Source organism: Mustela erminea, chromosome 3 (assembly GCF_009829155.1).
Source record: "Mustela erminea isolate mMusErm1 chromosome 3, mMusErm1.Pri, whole genome shotgun sequence".
Lineage (NCBI taxonomy): Eukaryota > Metazoa > Chordata > Mammalia > Carnivora > Mustelidae > Mustela > Mustela erminea.
This window is the reverse complement of record NC_045616.1, coordinates 118,370,727-118,392,551: the sequence shown is the minus strand read 5'-3', so window position 1 is coordinate 118,392,551 and position 21,825 is coordinate 118,370,727. Positions and strand designations below refer to the sequence as shown.

Below are 21,825 nucleotides of genomic sequence, written 5' to 3'. Positions count from 1 at the left end.
CCCATAACTGGCTAAAGTGAGACAGCATGTCTTCATAATGTTGCCTTCATTAAAACAAACCAGGAGAGAAGAAAAATATTGCTAACGTCCATCTCATGACATACTGCTCTCCCTTAATGAGCAAGTTGCATTTCTAATAGTAACGTTTATTTTACTTGCCTTCATGGAAGAAAGGTTATTGAGTATTCTCCAGCTCTCCAGGGAATCATTTATGAAGTGAAGGATTTTACGCGTTAGGTGAACCATAAATCTTGTTGACCTTCTTGCAGTTAGAAGCATTTAAAGGTGCATCACTCCTGTTTCCTTGGGACTAATATTTGAGCAAAGTCACCTACCGGTTATTAACTAACCTCTAGACACCTGGCTCTACCATCAGACAGAGTGAAGCAATGCAGCTACTTCTAGTGAATGGTGACAGATTGGTTTTTAGAGAGACAGAATTTTCAACACTGTCCTTATGAATTTGATTTACCAGCCGGTTTCTAGAAACAACTTGGGTACTGATATGTTTACATATTTCTCAGATGTGAACACGAGAAACAGATATATGTTGGGGAACTGACCTATGCAACCTATTTTAATTTCTTCAAGATGAGAAAAGACACAAATATAAACCTCATTAAGAGCTCATTGAAGGCAGGGATCTGTAGCTTATCTTTTTGTATCCTTAGCACTTAATAGTCCCTCATCCATTTAACTATTTCATCTGCTAAGTATTTACTGAGCACCTACTGTATGCCAGGCATTGTTCTAGGTGCTGAGGATATAGAAATGAATAAAACAGAATTTCTGTTTCTATGGGACTAGTATTCTCAAGAAGGATGAGGCTAAAAAATAAGAATATAATACATCAGGTGTGAGAAAAATGAAGGGGAAGAAGGACAGAGAGTGATAAGAGGGGCGCATGTGCTCTTTTCTGTAGGTGGCTTCTCTGCTGTGGCGATTTATGAATCGAGACAGAAGGAAGTGCGAAAAGCAGCCTGTAGATATGGAGAGAGGAGGGTTCCAGGTGGGGCAACAGCAGATGCAAAGGTCCTGAAGTAGGAATGTGTTCGATGTGTTTAAAAGACAGCAGTAAGGCATGGGGAGTGGAGTGGAGGGAGGAAGCACCAAAGAGGAAGTAGGGCAAGACTTGACAGGTCTTCTTGTGGGAAGAGCTCAGGCCACCTAGGGTGGAGCAGGGTAAGGATAAGACTGTGAACTTGACTCTGAGTGAGAATGCAACCTTGGAAGTGGGGCGCTGGATAGGCAGGGAGGTGAGCTGATTCATGTTTTAGAAGTCTCTCCATTGCTATATGCGGGGCATTAATGGAAGCAGGGAGGCTGTTGCCGTAGGTCCGTGGGGGAATGATGCTGGCTTGCTGTTGGAGGTGGTGATCACCTTACAGAGAGACTTACATCTACGCAGTGCTCACTCGCTAAGGGTTTATAGCTTTCATTCACCTGGATCCCAATTTTCTTCCCTCCCAATATCTGTAAAAACTGGCCTTTTAGGGCAAATACTTTCACTACCGCTCTTGTGTTCTTTTTCAAAGACTTTTGAAGTGTATTGTTTTCAGACTACAGAAAATGAGATGTCTTCTTAGAGGTTCCAAATATTAAAATAACAGCCATACCTTAAAAGGAGTTGTTTTTGTTTTGTGTTTTGTTGTTGTTGTTGTTGTTGTTGTTGTGTTTTTTTTGTTTTTTTGTTTTTTTTTTTACAAATTAAGATTAATATACCTTTGCAGTCTGCTAATATGCCCATCATACCAGCTGTTGAAAACGACCTCCTATTCCCTCTTCTCCACTTTCTTTTTTTTTAAATAAAGAAATTTTTAAGTCATTGCACTATACTTTCTAAGTCCTGGTCAAAGCTTTGCTGCAAAAAAATCTTTCCTGTTATACTGATCCTTCTCTACCTGTCACAGATGACCCTCTCCCATCTCTGCTTTCAATGGAGCACAAGCCAAGATGGTTCTCACCAAAGGGACCTTTCACTTCCATCAGAATCTCTGATGATGATCAGTGATAAAGTCAGCTCAGCTCTGGAGACTGGAAGTCAACCAGTTGATTTGCTTTAATTCTTATTTTGTGGTAGTGTGGCTACAGTAAAGGCAGAATGTCTGGAGGGTGACAGAGGTCTGGCATTTTAGGAATGCAGGTAACATAGAAGGATTTCACAGTGTGTAGACCATTGATCCCAGTGACAGTGGTGTTGCATTCCACAGACACTTGATTTAGGGCAGTGGGTCTTCAGTGTCAGTTTGCATTAGAGTTACCTGGAGGGCTTGTGAAACCAGGATTGCTGGCTCCTATCCTCAGAATTTCAGATTCATTTGGTCTGGGGTGGGGGCTGAGGTTTTTGCATTATTAGCAAGTTTCCAGATGACCCTAAGGATGGGGACTAGGCTTTGAGAACCACTAAGCTGGAGGAATTCACCTCTAAGAGAGACAGAGACAGAGAGATAGGAGGAGGAGAGAGACAGAGGACTCTTAAAGAAGTGGAAGCATTGATCTTTATCTTTGAGAAATTTGTAACCTAATTAATGCTGGAGAAAAACAGTTTCACTTATTCTGAAATACATGCATGCCCGATAATGGAATGTATGTTGTCCTTAGTGTTGAGTAAAAAGGGAGTCTGAAGCCAGGTCACAGAGGACCTGGTGGGGTGAAGGCCTTTGTGGTTGGGTTAATGGTGGGAGTACAGTCTCATTGGCAGGTGGTGAGCAAGAAGGATGTGTGTGCACAGGGGGACTGGGAAGTTAGCAGCCTGGCTGGCTAGAGGGAAAAGATCTCTAGTTTTGGGGAGACCAAAGGAATGAATTTTGGATTTTGGATACAGGACAAATGAGGAAGAAGCCAAAGAGGCCTTGGATCCTGGAGAGTGTAGACTGGTCAGTCATATTTGAAGTAAAACAAAAAAAGTTTGCTTGAGGAAAAGCCATAAATTTGTGCCTGAGTACTTGGTTAATGAGAGGGGTGCGTGTGCCTCAGGTTTCTTTTCCTGTGGAAAGAGACATTACCTTGTGAAGGGCAACACATGGTTACAAGCTCTAAGTGGGTGATGTAGTTATGCTTTTAGACATTGGGGAGGAAGCATCCATTATAAAAATTGAAGGGAAGAGTAGAAAACATTAACATTCTGTAAAAAGGCCGCAGCACCTGATCAAAGCAGGCGTGCGGAATGCTTTAGTTTTTATTTATTTATTCATTTATAGTCTCGAGTATTGTGATTTGGAAAGTTGACTTTCGCAACAGACAAAAGAGCGGTTGAGAATTCTAGTAATCCTCTCACAAGGTATGTTTGTCTTTTATTTTCAAGTACAATAAAATCATGAGGACCTTTGTTGACCTTCCACTGTGGCTCTTGGAGTTTGTGAACATGCTAAGAATTTGATAATAGGCATTTTTGGTAAGCAGATGATCCTCTAAACATAAATAGCTCTCAAGTTATTTTAGGGCAATAGTTACGGAAGGGACAGGAAATGAGAGTTTGACAGCAGTAATACACATTTCAGTAACATGGTAAGAGACGTGATCACTGTTAAGGGGTGACTCTGTGCCAGGCCCTGTGTGTGGGTACACACACTTGCACCAACATTCTTAGGAACCACTTCATCAAGGTATAGATATATATCAGAACATTTGCTCAGTACAGATACACAGTTCAGTGATTTGGGTATAAAATATAGACTTGTGCACCATCATCACAAGCCTGTTTTAGAACATCGCCATCACCCCAAGTTCCTCTCTGGTGCCTGGTTGTGATCCGTTTTCCCTCCTCTCCCAGCCCTGGACTGCTTTACTTTCTGTCTCTATGGACTCGCCTTTTCTGGATATTGCATGTAAAGAGAATCATACGCTATGTAGTCTTTGAGCCTGGCTTGGCTTCTTTCACGTAAGCCCACGTTTTTTAGATCCACTCATGTAGTACCACGTGCCAGCCATCCATTCATTTTTGTTATCAAATCGTATTTTATTATATAGTTATACAACTTTTTGTTTGTCTGTCCACAAATTGATGGGCATTTAGAATTTTTCCAGTTTGGGATTATTATGAATAATGCTGGTATGGCTATTTGCTCACGTGTCCCTGCTCATACATAAATTTTTTTAAAAGAATTTTTATTTATTTCCAGACAAGATCACAAGTAGGCAGAGGCAGGCAGAGAGAGAGAGGAGGAAGCAGGTTTCCCGCGGAGCAGAGAGCCCGCTGTGGGGCTCGATCCCAGGACCCTGGGATCATGACCTGAGCTGAAGGCAGAGGCTTTATTTAACCCACTGAGCCACCCAGGAGCCCCATCATACATAAAATTTTAATCATCCCCATTATCCTATGTTTTAGAACCATTATAATTTTTTTCTCTAGATAATGAACCTGAAGGTCAAAAAATTATGAAACTTGCCCAAGTTAATAAATGCAACAGGGGTAATATTTTGAAAAAAATACCGAGTTCACTTTCTTCCTTGGCACCTCCATAGAGTTTGCTGACTCCCCAGCTTGCCCTGAGTCACTCATCCACTTCAGGTGGGAGGTGGCATAGGAACATTAGAGCAGAAATGCAAAGGTAAAGAATAAGTTAATCAGCCGCTGACATTTAACATAAGATTTAGGGACAAGGCAGGAAGATTAAAAGCCAGGTTTTATTTATTTATTTTTTAAATTTAGATTCAATTAGCCAACTATAGTACATCATAAGTTTCAGATATAGCATTCAGTAATTCATCAGTTGCCTATAACACCCAGTGCTCATCACGAGTCCTCCTTAATGGCCATCACCCAGTTGCCTCATCCCCGACCCACCTTCCCTCCAGCAACCCTCAGTTTGTCTCCTAGAGTTAAGTCTGTCATGGCTTGTCTCCTTCTCTGATGACTTCCCATTCCATTTTCCCTCCCTTCCCCTATAATCCTCTGCACTGTTTCTTGTATTCCACATGTGAGTGAAGCCCTATGATAATTGTCTTTCTCTGACTGACTTATTTAGGGAGAGAAAAGGGAAGGGGAGAGGCGACTTATTTATTTTTTATTAGTTTTAGTATATCAAGAGGGCAACTTGGAAGGTTTAAGCCACAGTTTCTTTCGCGGAGTGGGAAAGAAACCTGTTCTACCTGTTGGCTGGGCTATTTGTCCTCCTGACCCAGGTTAGGATGAGGATATGGCCAAGTGTAATGAGGAGAATGGTAGGATCCTGCTCATCTGGCTAGAGACTTTGTGAGGAGAAGTGGTAAGAGAGACAGGGCTTGGCATGTGGCCCTGACCTCTCCACTGTGGACTTTGGGCTGGACAGAGCAGGGGCGGTGGGGTTAGTTGAGGCGGTGGCCATGTCAGTGGCTTTGGACTCAAGGTGTGTTTGGGTTTCTGGGCAGAGATTGTCTCCAGGCTGACATGCTCCAAATTGGGGGACAGCCATATCAAGAGTAGCTTGGCAACCCAGCATGGTTAGGCAGCGAGAAGGCCAAAGTATAGCTACTAGTCACCTTCAGTGTCCTTGTGGTATGGAGGGACCCTTAGAATTCTCGCCTACTCCCAAGAGTGCGCCTTGTCATCAGTGGTTTGGGGGACATCAGGCTGTGTGATGGAGGGTATAGGTGGCCTTCCCATTTCTGGGTTCTGGATGGAGGATGTGAGTGGGACTCAGAAGCTTGAGCAAGAGCTGGGGTGAGAACCTCTCTGGGTTGTCACTGACAGAGACCAGACATGGATGCCTCAGGCACTGATTTCAGCAGTAGCATAACATTCAAGGGACAGAACTGGTAACAACTGTGAGGTCCCTAAGTGGCTGATTCATACCCAGAGTCAGCATGATACCAGGGTACTCTAGCCCCCATGGTGGGGCTCGAGTGATGGCTACGAGGTGCCATCAATTTGAGGAGGCACTTGCTTCTCCAATTTTACATAAATCCACCTCCCATATTCCTGGTCAACATCTTGGGAGGGAGGGGACATCTATGGTAGAAAATTTATATTGAAAGTGAGTGAACCTCACCTAAAGAATTTTCCAGTAGTGTGTGTATGTAGGTTTGCTGGAGTACACTGTATCTAGGGTTTGTCCTCTGTTTGTTTCCCACTCTGCAGGTCTTGTGTGAAAGAGCAGGTCTGTTAGGGAGATGGATAAAGAAATGCCATTTCCTTGGCACATGGCAGAGCAGTGTGAGCTAGTCATGGATCACTAGCGAGTCATGGGGCTGGGATTGGCAACCACATTTGCTCGCTGGGTGCAGAAGGTAATAATAATAACTCACATGTTTTGAGAGCTTAGCATGTGCCACGTGTTCTAGGTGTTTTATCTGTATTAACCTACTGAATCTTCACACCACCCTGTGTGATTTTTGTTTTACAGAGGAAGAATTGGAGACAAAGAGAGGGACAGTATTCCCTGTAGGTCATACAGCACATGAAGGCTGGCGAGTCAAGTGCTCTGGCTGTGGACTCCTTCTTCAGAATCATTTGAACAAGAAGGCAGCCTACTTTGATGGTACCATCTCTTGCTGTGTAGCACTTCTCTCTTTGCCAGTAACTTTTACAAAATGGTCTTATTTTATCCTTGTGATAGCCTTAGTGGTTAAATGGGACAGGAGGCAAAGTTGTTGGTTTACGTCTAAGGAAATCATGATGCCAAGAGCAATCTGAAAGTGCCAGAACCACTCTGACCATGGGGAATAGAACTCCAGTGGGTGTGCAGGGCTGCAGGGAGGCATGATGGAGGACCCTAAATGTCCTGTCAGAGAATCTGGTGGGGAAAGTTACATACAGATAAATCAGAGACCCAAAAGAAAAGAAAAGAAATGGAAGACATAGTTGAAGTTGACAATGTGTTTCATAATTAGTTCTCAATACAATTCTGTCTGGATCTTGAAAAAGAAAATAGAAAGCTGTGGAATGTGTCAGCTTTCTGGAAAGTCCCATGACCACATCCTTCTTGCCATCAATTCTCATTAAAGGTTGGTTGAACGTAAAGAAAATGCCAGTTTTGCTAATTACCAAAGATATTTAAAGAATCATCTCCATCATACAGTGTTAGATGAAGCAAATCAATGGCAGCACAGATTGATTAATTACCAGAGCCAACTTGAGGTAATCAGTTACAAACGTCATTTACTCAAAGGCACTCAATGGAGAAATGTTTTCTAAAATGTGGTATATGAGATGGTTTTAACTCCTACCCAAAATGCATTATTTTAACTTTAATAGAAATAATTTTTACTTTGTTAGAGAGATATTGATTTTCTATTTATGGGAACAGTATACTTGAATTAAAAATCGAGTTGATTTAAAGAAAATTTTAAATAATAACATAGGTAGTGTACCAATATGGGAAAATCACAAAGATGGTATACTAATAACTAAGGTTTGGGAACACTGTATTAATGTCACAAAGATCAACCAGATACGTAGTAACTTAAAAGTGAAGAGAAGATATTTTTATTCCCTTCCTGTACTACTTTCACCTTTTATTCAGGGTTTACTATATATCAGGCACCGAACCACATATTTTGTATTAGCTCCTTTTAGCTTATAGTGTTTGTCACCTGAAAGTCATTTTCTTCTTCCTTACAGAATTTGGATTTTGTTAGGATGGTAATGACTCCCAGCAAAAAGTCGACATTCCCAGGTTGCTTTGCAACCAGAACCATGTGACTGTTCTGATGGATGAGCTATAAGTGAGAGTGCTGTGTGAACCTTTAAGACTGGGTGCTTAAGTGGAGCTAACTCATGTGGAAGAAGTGTTATTCACCCTTCCCTTTTCCTCTTTTCTGCAGCCTGGAATGCCTTTGTGATGGCCGGCCATCCAGTAGCCATCTTGGAACACGAGTCAAGTTTCACGAGTCAAGTTTGAGGATGGAAGCAAAATGCTAAAATTGTGGGATTAGTGGACTCTGGTAACCATGGAGCTGTACCTTCTCTTGACTGTTTACTTCAGATCTCTTCTACTTGAGAGATAAAAGCTTCTGTCTTTGAAACTTTCACCATTTGGGGGGGCTTTGGCCAAAAAAGCCAAATTTAATACTAACTGATCAAAGATGAAATATCCGTTTAGAGTGCTTTTGGGTATCAGTAACAGTAAACAAAACTTATGGAAGCTTAAACATAGGGTTCAAGAATTATGTGGCTGTTGGATGATGCTATTCAGAGCCCAAGTTCTCTCCAGCCTTCTGTCCTTCCACCCTTAGCATGCTGGCCTTTATCCTCATGCCTGACACCTCATGGTTGCAAGATGGCTGCTGTAGCTCCAGGCATTATGTCCACACAGCAGGGAAGAGATGGAAGAGTCAAAGTTTGCTTCTCACAAGGTGTTGTCTTTTTATTTGGAAAGGAAATTTCTTCCCAGAAGATTTCCACTAACATCCCACTATTATAAAACTGTGCCTTCTATATCTATGGTGAGATCCATCCTTCTGAAACCAAGAGATCTCTGTCAGCTACCGAAATAAATTGGATTCTGTTACTAGGGAAGAAGGAAATGGGGAGAGTGTGTGGCTAGGTCATGGACAGCGAGGAATCCAAGGCTGAGAGATGAAATGACATGCTCCTATTTTAGAGGAGCAGGTAGAAGGTAGGTTTTGAATGAACGTCAAATCCTGAAGCCTGGGATCTTAACCACTTTGGTAAACTGCTCTTGGAAGACCTTACACATCTTAGCTTCCCCTTCCTCAAGTTTCATTTTTACACTCTGTTAGGAATTTTATACAAAAAGTTCTAGCTGAAATGGCCTATAGAACTAGAGTGACCTAAGAGGCTCCTTCCAATTTGAACTTAAGAAGCAGCTCTGTCTAAAAGAAATTTTGAAATCATGAAAATGTTCTATGCTATGCTATTTAATATGGTAGCCACTAGCCATGGGTCTGGGGGTCTGAAATAGGGCATTCATGACTAAAGAACTGAATTATTTTATGCCATTATAATTAATGTAAATTAAAATAGCCACACATGGCTAGTGGCTACGATATGGAACAGTGCAGTTCCAGAACCTCAAAATACTGGTTCCCAGAATACCCCCAGAGGTTAAGAATCAACAAAATTCCACTCCCTGAACAGATCCTTTTGTTTTGTTTTTAGGAAATTAAGGCCCACTGTTGCTTTGCATAAAGTGGTGGTAAAGGCCAGTATAGGTCATTATTTTATGAAAGAAGTTTGGTGTAGACATAGCCATGTTATCAACATCAATATAAAGGATTGGCCTGTGAAAATTATTGATTTATGGAGCTCCAAGTTTACTGACAGCAAGTCAGGCTTATTTTTCTGAAGTTACAGGAGGCCAGGTCTTTTGGCCTAACAGAAGAAGAAAGCTGTAATAAGCAGGGCTGGCCCCCAGTGGCACAGGGTTAGCAGGGAGGAGTAGTGAGCCTCCCATTAGTTCCCATGCTGGACTGGTGGTACTATTTTAAGTTGCAGAAGCCTATAATGACTTTCTTCTGAGTCAGTAATAAGTTTAAATCTTTAGTTTCCAGGACACAGTTTGCTTAAATGCTTTATTATTTAATATTGAATCCAAGGAGATGACAATATGTTAAGATGTGTCCATCTGGCAGCAGCCCGGATGACTCAGACCTCTGAAAAGCAGGAAATGTTGTCTTTTGCATCTGTTAATTTGGTTCGGGAGGCAAAACCCTGCTAGCTGGATATTTTCGTTTCTTACTGTGAGATTATGGATCTGCAGACCTATATCAGAGAAATAAGACAAATCTGTTTTAATTTATTAGCCTTGCCCATGTTCCAAACCCGTCCCCTTCCAGTGACAACACTAGCAAGAGTCTGATGAGCGCAGAGTGCTGGGGGACTAGATCCATCTTGCTGTTCTCTGTGGGGGGTGGTGGTGGGGGAGAAGCCCGGGAATCTATCTTGGGAATCCTTACTCTCAGATTTTCTGACAACGCTCTGTAGCCTGACTTCCAAAATTGGCATTGGGAAAACCCCAGACAGCATCTAACTAGCGAAACTGTATTATTTTGGGCTTTGCTCGCTGTCCCTTAGGTTCACGGCACAGATTTTTTTCACAGCACTTATGTTCGTTCTGCTTTGCTGTACCAGGCTTCCTACCGAGTGGGAAGTGTCCCATCGAGGACATGATTGGCTGAAGGGACTCGGAGCTTCTCGGTGCACCGTGATAAGTTGGCACAAGAAATGAGGACCTACAGAATGGAGCGTTACTCACCCCGGGTGTCAGGTTGGCTCGAGTTCTTCCATTCTGAATAGCATCGCAGGTGACCACTTCGATTGGCTCGTTGGCCCTTTCACCATTCCCTTGAGCTCTGCATATTTCCTGTGCTGTTCCTCCAACCAGAGTGGGTTCCAAGTGCCATACTCAAAGCAGCCCTGTCTGCCTCTCAGGAGCCAAGGTGTGCACATCTGGGCCCCTTAATTTCTGCAGGGCCGCCCCATAGAAGTTCTCCGTTAGTCACGAGGCCACACGTCTTTTTTGTCTGGCCTTAACTTTCTATTCTTGATCACCGTGGTCTTATTTGGAAATCTCAGGATAAATGCGGTAAATCCCATCAGCTTTTCACGTCCTGTAATTGCAGGAACAGCCCCATTTCTGTGTGAATAAATCACTCAGAGCAAGGAAGAACGCACTAGTGCAGACTGAGCTCTCAACAGGAATGGGTGCCAATTTGCAAACATGGTCATTAAGAAAAAACAACAACACCTTATTGAAATATGTATGTTGACGTCCGGTATTACCATTTTGGCAAAAACCTTCATGCAATATGCAAGATCTTAGATGACAAGCAGTGCAGTATGGGAGTTGTGAGTGATGTCTGTATTTAACAATAATAATGATTATTTAGTAAATCCAAAAACTAAAGTTGAAAAACTTTCTTTACCCTCCACCTTAAAATTAAGAAACAGATGGCCATCTGTAGCCATATATTTCTTGTTGTTGCAAGTAAATGCAGCCACAGGAGCTTATTTTATGCTAAAAGCCTCCATCTGCTAGATGTAATCTTTTCGTACCTGTGGAAAAATGAATAAAATAAGAAGGACCCGCTCGCTTCTGACCTTGACTCTCAGACAGATTATGCATCTAAGATTCTTGCCTTTCCTCCTTGACAGGTGTTAACTCTGAAATGATAGCACTGTAGACTTTTGACAGTTTCATCCTTTTACCTAAATGGGAGCAAATTTGGCTTAATAATATTTCTGGTTGGCATATGTTTCGCAGCTACACAGGGAGTGGATTTTCCTTTAATGAGCAATACATTGTGTCCTCCACAGCATCTTTTCTTCTTGTAAAAATGCTCGAACATGCTTTGCCTCTCTGGTCTCTTTGCCAAGCATAAATGAGAAATCGTTATAAATAAAGTGGTCTTAAAAAAATCCTTATATGTGTCATGGATCTGTGTATTCACTGGAGGGAAGGGGAAGTAGGAGAAACAGAACGCAGCACTGTGAATGTGCCCACTCATTTGTTCTCCTCCTCTTTTCGGCCTCGGCTCCAGCCCCAGATGGCTCCCCACCTCTCTTACTGCCTTCTATTCACTACCATCACCCCAACACTATTCTGCCAGGATTCTGTGTTTCCTTCCTAGTGGTTAAATTATATATATTATATGGCATGTGATATAAACAGAATTCATTGTCATTCAGGCATGTTGCTTCTGCTTCTACTTGGCTCTGTGGAAAGTTGGCGCTGGATTGGGACCTCACAGGCTGCACTCCTCATTTTATAAGAAAAAAGCCCTGAGGCCAGAAGAAGGGACTGACAGCCTAAAGCCAAGCCAGAACTGGACCCAGGATCTTGTTTTCTTTGACACACTGCCTACACAAGGCAACAAGAGGAGTCTTAAGGTTTACATGGAAAACTAGGATGCCTGACTCCAAACCAAAGGATGTTTTTGAAGATTTTATTTATTTATTTGAGAGAGAGCATGTGAGTGGGGGGAGGGACTGAGGCAGAGGGAGAAGCAGACTCTCCACTGAGCAGGGAGCCTGACATGGGACTCAATTCTAGGACCTGGGATCATGACCTGAGCTAAAGGCAGACCTTCAACCGAATGAGCCCTCCAGGCGTCCCAGTGGAGGATTTTCCTGAAGTTCCTTGGTGTTGACCTTGGGCAAAGTAGAGTGCATAAAAGTGCTAGTTAAATATGAGGAGGAAACTAGGATTTAAGTTGCACTTCAAGATGGTTTATTGCAGAAGCATGGTGCTGCTCTATTTTTCAACATAATCACTCCTAACCCCACATATTTATTCTAGTGATGGACAAGCTTTCTGTTCTTATGAAGGAAAAAACAATATATCAAAAAAAATTAGATGGGGGGAAAGAGAAGACAAATCATAGAGGCACTACGTGCTTGGAGACAGAAGACTTCCTACTGTGTCAAACACTGGCTATGTGGTCCCGAGCAGGTCACTTCCCCTAGCGAGGCCTGAGCAAGGTGTGGCCCTGGCCCAGCATTAGGATCATCACCTGGGAACTCGCAGAAACGCAAATTCTCAGACCACACTCAGACCTACTAATCGGAAGCTCTGGGGGTGGGGCCCAGAAATCTGTATTTCAACAAGCCCACCAGGGGTTCTGATCATGCTCCAGATAGAGAACAGGTGTGTTACAAAAGACCCCGTCTCAGACGCCAAAACTCAGTCCTGCCAAAGAACCCAAACAGCCAGATCTTTCTATTCTCAGGGGTCAATTTCAAATGGCAAGCCCTGTCATTCCAAGATTCTACCTGGTTTTGTACATCATTCCCTGCATTTCTGTAACCGTTTGATGCTCTCTGCACATAGAGAGCAAGTATCAGTTTACCTCTCAGAATGCAAGGGTCCCTTCCAGCAGCGGTCCCAGGCCGGAGCTCTGGCTTTCCATCCGGAGAGGCACATGCTGTGGTCTTGAGCATTCAGCACGTGAATATTCTTTTTGGAAAATGAATGTTCCTGTTGGCTGTCAAGTCCTTTTTTAGTCCCTTTTCTGGTCTCCTTGTGATGGAGGCAGTATTGCCTGATAGGGGAAGCAGCGGCTTTCCACTGGAGCTACACCACTTCCAACCTTGGGTAAGTAACTTTTTGTCTCAGTCTCTGTTTCTCTTTCTGCAAATAAGGAAACACACAGTATCTACTTTGTAACATTCTTGTGGGGAGTCCAGAGGTAAAGTTCCCTTAAATAGGCTGGGCAGAATGAGTTGCATATGTATCTAACACTCAGTAAATGGTAAGCTTCCCTAAGTCCTCTTGTCAGTATTTTGCAGCTCCCAAAAGAAAGTTGTGGGCTTTTTTTTCTTTTGTAATAGACAATGTGTGAATGGCATGTAAATGTCAGGGAGAATGTAAAGTATTTGGCAAATTCTTATCTCAGAAGTATCTTCCATATGCAACAATAGCCCTATGGTTAATGATCTCAAAGAGCATAAGGGGTCAGATAGGACTATTTCAAAAAGAAAAGGAGAACAGATTAGTGCAGCTAATCCTTCACGGAGTGTCCTGTCTCTAAATCTATTTCTCACCTTCTCACTGGGCTAAATCCTCACCCAGTTGTTTTGGATCACTTCCAACTTTCACTGAGCTCTAATAGGCTTCTCAGTTTAGGTGGTTTTCCTGTTCTGTGCTTGAGCGACCCCCATAATTTCCCTTTTGGGTAGCCCTTGTTACTCTTGAAATAATTTACTCATTGTCTTTATCTGGCTGTAAACTCCAAGAGGGCCAGGACGGTGGTTGTTAATGCTGTGTCCTCATGGCTTAGCCTAGTGTTGGTTCAAGTGCAATAGCTCAGATTCCCTGCTCCCACCGCATGCTCAACCAGGTGCCTTGGCATACATGTATCCTGATGAGTTACAGGTGTGTTAAGTTACTGATTCCTTAGCCCTTGGTTGGGGGGGAGAGGGATTCAGGCAGGGATAAGGATTTGCCAGAGTCCCAGGACTAGTCTTCTCCCACCTCTAGTAGCTTCATCTGTTTACTCTAGTAAACAGTTTACATCTGTGCTATGATGTTAAAAAGGGTGGGAAGTACTGCCCTGTATGTTGCAGGGAAAGAAGAATAACTATGAAGATGGATGTTCTAAGTGACAAGAAGTTAGGCTTATCTATTGACCAATGTGATAGAATGAAAGGAATATGTGGGACCTATCACAGAACAGACACAAGGGCCACCAAAACTGTTCAAAGTTGCATCGATAACTTGATAGGCGAAAGAGACAACCCCTTAGGAGAGAGAATTCGGTTTCTCCCAAATAGGAGAGAACCAACTGGAGCCTGAGAAAGAAGCTTTTTCCAGGTAAGATCCGAGTCTGCCCTCCATCTCTGATTGTATCAAGAGTGAACTTCATGTAGTCTGTTGAGACAGGCGGTTAGACAGTTTTATGTCATGGACATGAAGAATGTAGTCCTCAGGTCTGGGAGGCTTAAAAGACTCCAGGTCATTAGCAGGCAGCGTGATACCTGCCTGTTGCAGGGCTAGGCAGAGTTTTCCTATTACCTGTCACTGTGCAAAGTCCCTTATCAAATTCATGTCAGCAAAATGGCCAAGGAGCGTTGGTTGAGGGGAGGTGATTCTCATTTATTATGGCCAGTGAAAACAATGACAGAACATTGTTGCTCCACTTGTTGCTTTAGGAGTCCAAGTCAGAAAAAGGAATTGTGGAGTAATAAGTCATATATCAGAGATTTAATATCCAAATAGAATTGAAGTGAAACAGGAAAACGGATTTCTAGTACCTCCTTCCCTATCATTCTCTACTTGTCTGACCCTATTTCTTCAACGCAAAACAGCCTTGAAGGGCCATATAGGTGCTAAATGGCTTTCCTCTTGTTTCTGAGTGTCTTCAGCTGTCTCTGTTACATTCTGGAAGCTTGGGGGTAGCATACTTGATAAGATATATTAGACTTGGCTATTTAGGGTTTTAAATATTTGTGTTTCGGTGTCTGTTTGGTATTGGTAGAAATCAGTTTGGCTAAAGCCTATTTGGTGGTGATGTAAATCATAAAATAACACGTGATGAGCAAGACCCCAAACATATTCCATAGGAGAAAATGTCTTCCCCTTCCTCTGGTGGGTTCTATGGTGATTGGTGGGGGTGGCAGCAGTGAGGTTTGGAGGCAATCAGGAGACACCATATGTTGCTGGGACTTGGAAAAAATGTGTGAGATTATTCCTCTAGTGATTTGGCTACCATGTACCCCATTAAAATTCCTATTGTTTTTTTTTTTTTTTTTTTTTTTTTTTTTTTTTAATTCAAAGGGTTTGTCTCCTTTGGGTTGACTTGAGGGGCCACAGCTATGGCAGAAAATGGATTCCGGATCTCTTAGCAGCAGTAGCAACCCAAACGAGTGGATTAGGGATGGAACTGTAAACCCAACATGATCTCCTGTTGTTGCTCCTGTGAGTCAGGTGCCAAACCGCAGCGTTCTTAGCCATTTTCCCTCCCCTTCTCCCTTCCTGTGGAAATGCGCGCTTGCTGGTGCAGAGTAACAACATAATGAGGACAGCTGCCCATCATCACCTCGCGGTGGGTCACAGGAAAGGTGAATCTGCAACATACAGATAAAACCTTTCTGGGGAGGAACTTAATGGCGGCTGAAGTATAATAAATAAAACACAAGGAGCGGTCGGAAAGCATTACTTCCAGGGGGGAAAAAACCCCAACAAACTTGAATGTGAGAATAAAATGAAAATGTCTTTTCAGAATGAGAGAAAGCAAAGCAATTCAGAGAAAAAGTGACCAAGGCAGAACTGAGCTGGCACTTAATAAATTCTTGTTATTATATCTCACTTGATTTTTCTTAGAGCTCCAAGTGCTTTCAGAGGATCTGTCTGAAATTGTTGGTTAAGCAGTCTTTACAAGTAAGTTCCTTATTTTAACTCCGTGGGGTCCTAAGCCACACGCAAGGTAGACAAGGGGGAGAATTATTAATAATACTCTGCAAGCCAAGTTGCTAAACTTGTTTCCCTTAGGTTTGCTTTTATGAAGTCTGTGGCTCCAGCTGGGGATGGAGAATGGGTAAGACTGGGGCAGATGGTCTCCTGATTCTTGTCCATTCGTCCGGGGACCCTTCTTTCTCTTTATTCTTCATATGGTCCCTTCTACCATGAAGGACTGAAATAATAGTACCACTCACTACACAGATTCATTTTGGTGAATAGTGAGTGTAACAGTGAGGATGTATTACCCAGAAAATACATTCTTGTGTCTTTTTCGGTGCCCCTCTCAACAAACTTACTGAATTGTAGTTTATTTTTATACATTCATTCATTTATTTTTAAAGATTTTATTTATCTATTTGACAGAGAGACAGTGAGAGAGGGAACACAAGCAGGGGAAGTGGGAGGGGGAGAAGCAGGCTTCCTGCCAAGCCCGGAGGCCGACGCGGGGCTGGATCCCAGGATTCTGGGATCATGACCTGAGCCGAAGGCAGACACTTAATGATTGAGCCACCCAGGAGCTCCTGAATTGTAGTTTTAATCCCTGTGTTGAGGTTTAATGATGGAGGAATCTGGTGGTCTGCATTTTATGGGAGCACTAGAAGTCTTCCTAATGCAGGTGGTCTAGGAACTCTACTTGAAGACCCATAGGCATTGGTCTGTGTCTGTGTTAGGCTCTGATATTAGGTAGACATAGTTTGGATCTCTGTCCTGCCATCTTCTGAGCTTGGGCAGATTACTTGCTTCCTCTGTCCTTATTTCCACCATTGTGAAAAGGGGGAACTTCTAGTATTTACTCCACAGAGTATTTAATGAAATGATGCAGAAAAAAATTTTAACATAGTGTGATACAGAGTAAGCCTTCAACAAGTGTTAGTTGTCATATTTATTGTCATCAATGAGCCTGATGATCTTGTTTAGACTTTTGGATATAAAGAAGGAAAGGCAACATGAACTATTTTAGGAAAAGGAGAATGTTTTGGCCAACGTAATAAAGATTCTCTGCTTGACCAAGGTTTAGTTGGGCTCCTTTACCTTCTCATAGGCCTGTCTGTGCCCTTCCTTGTAAAACCCAGTGTTCATAAAAAACAAAACAAAACAAAACAAAACACCTAAGTAAGTTTATCAAGAGTCCCCGTTCTCAATGTCTGATCAGTCCCGATATCTAATGGGGTTCCCCAATCTCTACTGTCCGCCCCCCCACCCCGCAGGTGATATCTGCTGATCCTGGCCTGTCTTAGTAAAGATCTTGTTAGGTTGATTCAGCTAGATGTTCCAACCCTTGACGTTTTCTCTTGGTATTTTTCCATCCACTGACCCCTACCCTGCTCCTTGGCTAGAAATTTCTACTTGTCTATGCTTTATTCAGAAATGACCCCAGTCCTATATTGAGGTCTCTTGTCCCCTACTCTAATAGTCCTGGATAAGATATTTTTACTACTCTAACCACTGTTGAGTTCTCTTTTTTCCCTGGTATAGATTGTGGAAGTGGCAGGTATAGAGGGACCCTGATGACTAGATAGGAGGACATGGGCTCTAAGTTCTTATTTCTCCTTTAATACCTTTTGTGTGTCATCATCTTGCTTCTATTCCAGATAAGGTTCTTCCCCATGCGGGGGACAGTGTGCCTTCAGATAGCTTTAGGTTTTTATTTTCCTAACTTGCAGTGGGGTGTGGGGGTGGGTGTTGGGGGAACTTTCCTACCAGCTCTAGCCAGAAAGACTGGTGGGAGGACTAATTGGCTCAGCTGAAACCATCTACCTATCCTCATACCACAAGCAATTGTACCTGGGTCACGGCTATACCCGTGTCAGAAGGTGGGGAGGACGGGGTACTCATGCTGGGCCAAGACCCCTAGCCACTCACCACCTATTTCTTCCGCTTTTCTGCATCCCTTCAATTTTGCATCTCTGATACAGACACAGCCCAAGCTCCCCCCCACCAAGCACCCCATCAGAACTGGGTACACAGTAGGATCTAAACCAGTATGGCCCCTGCCTCCATGGAACTTCCACTCTAGTACAGTAGTGAACTTCCAGAGTGAAGAGATAAAACACAAGGGTGATTCCAGTCTTGGCTCTCTTGCGATAGTAGCAACTGAGGAGATGGTATAGTAAAGCAAGGAAGAGGGTCATTCCGAAATGAAAGTGGAAAAAATGACCTCAGAGGAGGTGCAAGTGTGCACCAGGCATCCAAACCCTGAGATACTTAGAGATATTTAGAATAATGAGATATTTAGAATATTTAGAATAATGCTGACTTCCCCACTTCATCATGAATGAGGAATCTCTTCTACCAAGGAAAGCACGGGTCCAGGTAGGTCTGACTTAGCTTATCAGATTGCTTTGCAGAATTTGCTCAGACATCCAGGGCTCAAATTCCTTCCTTCTGTATTAAAAGGGATGAGTTTACTTCCATTGTTCCAGAGAGAGAGTCCGATCAGTAATACTAGTTAACGTTACTGAGCTCTGACTGTCGTAGCTGCTTAAATGTTCCTTTAATCTTCTCAACACCCTCACAACAATAAGGTAGGTATTGTTTGTTATCATCCTTACATAGACAAGGAGACTAGCACACAGAGGCCGAGGGACCATAGCATTTATTGAATGCACAGACATGTGCGGTTCATTGCTAAGTGGTTCTCACAATGTTACTTCACTGAATCCTCTTAGTAAGAGGAGGATACTATTTTTATACCAAGCTTAGAGAGGCACTGAGCCTTGGACAAGTTAAGAACTTGGAGTTCTATAATGAGTATGTATCAGTCTGGTCTTGGACCCAGGATATCTGACTGGATTTTGTTCTCTTAACCACAGAGCTCAGCTTGGATTTCCAGATTAGCTTGCTGACAGAGGTCTTTGTACACTACGTCCGTTGTCCTTAATGTTCTCTCGAAGGAGGAGTCGACTGGGTGGTTCATTCAGTTGAGCATCTGAGTCTTGGTTTTGGCTCAGGTTGTGATCTCAGCCGACTGTGGAGCGTGCTCAAGATTCTCTCTTTCTCCCTCTGCCCCACACACTTGTGCTCTCTCTCTCTCTCTCTAAAATCATTAAATAAATCTTAAAAAAAAAAAACCAGCTTAAAAATTCTCATGGAAGGAGAATGATTTGTCCTTATCTTATCTGTCCTTATCTTCATCTTATTGGAGGAAGAGTGCTTTCTAGGCCTTTCCTCACTTCTTATTATTCTTGTTCTGCAAATTGAAGTTACCCTGAGCTGCCCACATAGAAGTGACTGCAAATATAGCACTTTAAACAATTGGTTTTATATTCAATATTAAAAAAAAAAAACAACAAGTGGTCCCTAGCCTGTGTACCAGGAACTGTTCTAGGCAATGAGCATTCCAAGAAGGTTCCCTTTAATTTCACCCTGGTGGTTTCCTTCACAGCACTGATGACAACCTGTAATGTTCCCTCTGCTTGTTTATCAGTCCTCCGATTGGAACATAAGCCCCACGAGATAGAGCCATTCTTTGTCGTGATAACTTCTGTGTGCCCAGAATTTAGGTCAATGCTAGATGTGCTGTAGGTGCTTATTAAATATCTTTTGAATGAATAAATGAACAAGTGATTCAAAGACCAAATAAGCTTGTCATAAGTGTACTGGGTGGTAAGTTGGTTTTTCATGTGTGCGTGCGTGTGTGTGTGTGTGTGTGTATGTATAAGCTCGATAATTTTTTTTTAAGAAAAATTTTTTTTGGGAGAGAGAGAGAGAGTAAGGAGTATATGGTTGGGGTGGGAGTGGATCAGGGAGAGAGAGAGAGAGAGAGAGAGAATCCCAAGCAGGCTCCATACCCAGCATGGAGCCCAGTGTGGGTCTTAACATGGGGCTTGATCTCAGTATCCTGTGGTCAGGACCTAAGCTGAAATCAAGAGTTGGTCTCTTAACTGACTGAGCCACCCAGATGCCCCGATTTAATTTAAAATTTTAAAAAGATTTAATTTATTTATTTGATATAAAGAGAGATCACAAGTAGGCAGAGAGGCAGGCAGAGAAAGAGGGGGAAGCAGGCTCCTTGCCGAGCAGAGAGCCTGATGTGGGGCTGATCCCAGGGTCCTGAGATCATGACCTGAGCTGAAGGCAGAGGCTTTAACCCACTGAGCCACCCAGGTGCCCCTTAATTTTTTTTTTTAACCACCACTTCCTCCATTACCCTTTGTGAATTTCATCCACCCCTTACTTCTGACCATGAAGCAGCTGAGCTCAGACCAGAAGATGAACATTTAGCCTGGGATTTTGGAAACTGATGCCATGGCAGCAGAGGGAACCAGCATTAATCAGAAGTTATGTCTATGAAGTCACTGAACAAGGGGCCTCTGTATAGTTTCCTTTTAGCCAGGGCTCCAAAATCCCTCCAGTGCTGGAAAAACATGATTCCTTTATTTGGGTGTAATTGACCATCAGGTGTCAGGCACAGATCACTGTTCAGAAAAGCAGTGGCCTGACTCTAGTCATGTTAAATGGGGAGTTAGAAGAATTTTAAAGAATTTAGAGAATCTCCAAACAGCCTGGACTCCAAGCCTGTTTATTGTCTTGCTGAAGCCTGGCAAAGATTTCTCCTGCTTTGGAACAAAAAGCTCAGAGGCTTCCATAGACTTGGGAGTAAGGGGGGAAAAAATCAAAATGTCTTGGTTAAATAGTTAAAAATTATCACTGAGTACTGTTGAGGACATGTTCTTTATCACAGGCAAAAAAGTTCTGTTCAAGTTTGTAAGCCAAGGAAATTTCCGTTGTTGTTCACCCGGGAAGAACGCAGAATGTGTGGGAATCCCAGGGAGGAGGTTAGCAGCATTTCCCCATGAGGGGCCAGGTAGTGATTATTTGAGGTTTTGTGGCTCATGCGGTCACACTATTCAGTTCTGCTATTGCAGTGTAAAAGCAGCCGAAGATAGCCGGGAAGGAAGCCGCGTGGCTGGGTTCCAATAAAACTTTATTGCAAAAACAGGTGTCCACCTCTGCCCTAGGTGGTGTTTGGCATTTAACTTAAAATTCTAGAACCTGGAAACCTAACTCCCCCCTCCCATTACCATACATACATTGGAAATAGACTATTTCGAAGTGGTAAATATACCTTGTTGGAAGCCCCAGTTTGGGTTTTATAGATCTTTGCACACTCAAGCTACTTGAATCAGTGTTGCGTGAGCATGTCTGAAGAATTAGGTATAGCTTAAACTTCAAGAACTTAAAAACAAACAAACAAACAAACAAAAAAACCCCACACATATAAACCCAACCTTCAATCCTATCCTACCCCCTGTCAGAAGCCAACTTAGAGTTCTCACTATTGAAAGATGCAGACCTCGGGGGCACCTGGGTGGCTCAGTGGGTTAAAGCCTCTGCCTTCAGCTCAGGTCACGATCTCAGGGTCCTGGGATCAAGCCCGCATCAGGCTCTCTGCTCAGCAGGGAGCCTGCTTCCTCCTCTCTCTGCCTCTCTGCCTACTTGTAATCTCTGTCTGTCAAATAAAATAAATAAAATCTTAAAAAAAAAAAAAAAAGAAAGATGCAGACCTCAGCTACAAAGACCCAAGATCAAAGCTTGGAAGTAAATTCCCTTCAGAAAGGGCTCAGAGCTGCATTAAAAATTACGGAGCTTTGTCCACATCACCCTCCCAGAAGAACTCACTGGCCCAATGCCACCTTACCCCAGAGGCCAGCCTGGCCTTGGGCCATCCATCTCAGCTTGCTAAAGCCAGGCTCCACAAATCTCATGGCTTCTCATTGACTTTCTGGCAGGGTGAGGTAACCAAAGCTCTTCTTTAAGCTGAGAGGTGTGACATGCAGCTCGTTTCTGCCCATCTTCTAGAATGGGACCTGGCCAGTCAAAAGTGCCCAATAGGGCATGTGCCTGGAGAGGATAAGCCTATGTGGCATCCCTTCTGTGCTCCAGGCACTGTGCTAGGCTCTCAGGAACACCAGGTGGATCAGACACATTTGGAATCATCCAGCCTTGAGGGGTGCATGGAATTCTACACTATAAATCCTGGAGA

General features: G+C 43.0%; 1 long non-coding RNA gene across 1 annotated transcript in view; it reads left to right on the top strand.

Moving 5' to 3' along the window:
- The window catches only part of LOC116586794, a 31,979-nt gene extending 20,696 nt beyond the window's left edge, over positions 1 to 11,283 (top strand). The window contains exons 2-4 of the long non-coding RNA XR_004284153.1: positions 6,059 to 6,207; positions 6,324 to 6,458; positions 7,744 to 11,283. This is a non-coding gene — a long non-coding RNA (uncharacterized LOC116586794). The remainder of the gene's footprint in view (positions 1 to 6,058; positions 6,208 to 6,323; positions 6,459 to 7,743) is intronic.
- Positions 11,284 to 21,825: the final 10,542 nt, after the last annotated feature.